This window comes from Zootoca vivipara, chromosome Z (assembly GCF_963506605.1).
Source record: "Zootoca vivipara chromosome Z, rZooViv1.1, whole genome shotgun sequence".
NCBI lineage: Eukaryota > Metazoa > Chordata > Lepidosauria > Squamata > Lacertidae > Zootoca > Zootoca vivipara.
This window is the reverse complement of record NC_083294.1, coordinates 43,171,735-43,174,338: the sequence shown is the minus strand read 5'-3', so window position 1 is coordinate 43,174,338 and position 2,604 is coordinate 43,171,735. Positions and strand designations below refer to the sequence as shown.

The 2,604-nt window shown below is 43.5% G+C and overlaps 1 pseudogene; it reads left to right on the top strand.

Annotated features, from left to right (window-relative positions):
• Positions 1 to 411: 411 nt before the first annotated feature.
• On the top strand, positions 412 to 743 carry LOC132591519 (large ribosomal subunit protein uL29-like; annotated as a pseudogene).
• The last annotated feature ends 1,861 nt before the right edge of the window (positions 744 to 2,604 follow it).

Below are 2,604 nucleotides of genomic sequence, written 5' to 3'. Positions count from 1 at the left end.
ATCATCCAACCCTCCTCTTATAGGGGTAACCCCTTAAGGGATCCGGCAGTTGTGGATCCCGTCCAATGCGCTGCTGGGGGCTAGGGCCATGGCACGACCCCCGGTGACACTAGGGGGAGCTTTCAGTTGTATTAGCGTCAACAGGCTCCACCCTCGGGGTGTTAACCTTATATGACCCCCCCGCTGAGTGTGGCCTTATTTTACCCGTTAACTCAAATCCATGTGTCACTATGTCTTTATTTCTCGTGGGGGTGGGTCCTCGAACCGCAAATAGATGTTCTCTGTTCCTGGACCTTTTTTTCGCTCTAGATATTTGTCCTCTTCATTCTCTCTCAGCTTTGCTGCTCCAAGGTGGTGAATTAAGAATCAGCAAGCTTTTCATGTTGGTAGCCTGGGACCAAGATCAAAGCCATGGCCAAGATCAAAGCCCATGACTTACATATGAGGGAAGAAGAAGGAAGAGCTGTTGAAGGAGCTAGATGACCTCAAGGTGGCTCTCTCTCAGCTGCAGGTTGCCAAGGTGACTGGTGGATCAGTCTCCAAACTCTCCCAAGATCTGGGTGGTTCACAAATCGATTTCCAAAGTGCTGACAGTCATTAACCAGACGCAGAAGGAAAACCTCAGGAAGTTCTGCAAAGGCAAGAAGTACAAGCCTATAGACCAGCAGCCTAAGAAGACACATGCCATGCGGCACAGACTAAACAAGCATGAAAAGGGTCTGAAGACCAAAAAGCAGCAGTGAAAATAACACCTGTACCTGCCTCACTGTGAAGACATGAGCCCTAAATGTGCAACATCCTGATCCTCTGGCCAGGTGTTTTGGCTGTGGTCACAAATGGAATAAAATAAAATAAAATTAGGAAGAAGCAATAGCAAGTGAGGCTCTGGAGGTTGGCAGTGGAGCCCTTGGCTGATGCCTGACGATGCTGACCTCCAATTCCAGCCCTGCATGTGTTTCCTGACACTCTCCCTAGACCTCTGAAACCTCTTTGAGAAAGGTAAATCAATCCTTGGAACTGATAACCAATTTATACTTGGCAGTTCTTCTGCTTAAGCCTCTTTGTCCCAGGGAAGGAAAAGGTTATTAGTATTATTGTTATTGCATTGATGGTAGTACAACCACCACCATAAATTATTAGGATTATGATAATCACCATCAGATTATCCTCCTCCTCCTCATTATTAATATTTGTTGTTGTTCACTCATCCTTCACACCGAGATCCCAAGTGGGTCACAACAATTAAAACACAACATTATAAAGCAGTTTAAGACAATATAAAATCACATAAATAAAATGGGTTCTAAAAATATACACCTCAAGGGCCACAAGAGAGAGTTATTATTATTATTGTTATTTTTCAGAATCAATATCATCTTCATCTTTATCATTGCCAGAGAAAATACAACAAGAATCTAGCTTGTAATTCTTTTCTGTTACCATTTCCCTTTTTCTTTTTGGAAATACTTTACTCGGCTTCATTTTAATAAAATAGGCAGCCTGCCTTTTGTCTGCAGTGCTAATAAGAACAAAATATATATGATAGAGCAGAAGATAATTGCAATGAGCTAGACTTCCAATTTTTCTCAATTTCTGCTCATTTTCCTTGGATGGGATTGCAGATGTCGTGACGTTAAGTGCTGCCTCTGCCTCAACAGGACTTGATTAGTTCCAGGAGTCACACCTCCATCCTTCCAATGCAGGAAAAGCATATACAGAAATAGACAGAATACCATGGCAGAAACAGCCTGTGCAGCGAGAGGAACATTTTGCCCATTGCACCGTTCAGAAAAGCATCAGTCATGTGCAAACATGTACAGTGTCGATTTCTCAAAGTAAAGTTTGTTAAATCCTTGACAGCTAGCTGCTGCTGGTCACTGTAGATAATACTGACTTACATGGACTGGCCGTCTGACTCTGTGTAAGCCACCTTTCTACATTCCTATGAAAACTGGTATGTATGAAATCATGAAATGTGGGTCCAATTGCTGAAGGTGGATCCTGGGCCTTTGAGTGTTGGAGGCCAGTGTCCCACACAATTGTTAATGGTATCACCACATCAGTAGATGCGTAAATATCAAACCTGGGCATGGTTATTTCACTTGCCAGGAGCCTCTGAGCTTGGCTTGAAAAGTATCCAGAAATTCCAGCTGGTACACAATGCATTTGCTAGGTACAGGCTGGGGCAGGACTGGTTGAGTGAAGCATATTTGCATAGTTGTGCTACTGGGCTCACAGCCATTCTAACTGGGACTAATGAGATTTGTAGCCTAGATTCGAACATCTAGAGGGCACTTTGTTGACTGGCCCAGCTCTAAATGGGACCTGAAAGGCTAGCTGCTCCCAAAGATGTGCTCCATTCATGTGTTCCATTCAGAATCTCAGGTCTTACTCTGGCTCTAATTTGGACTGCTGTCTGCCCGGAGCCTTTTCTGTGGTGTCATAAGCTTTATGGAATGGCCCCACTCCCCAGTGAGAGCTGCCTGATGCTGTATGTATTTGGTGCCTTCTCCAGCTTTTAAGGAAAACATTTGGATGACTTAAAAAGAGGATTAGACAAATTAGTAAAAAGAGCATTAGACAAATTAGTAAATGATTAATGGC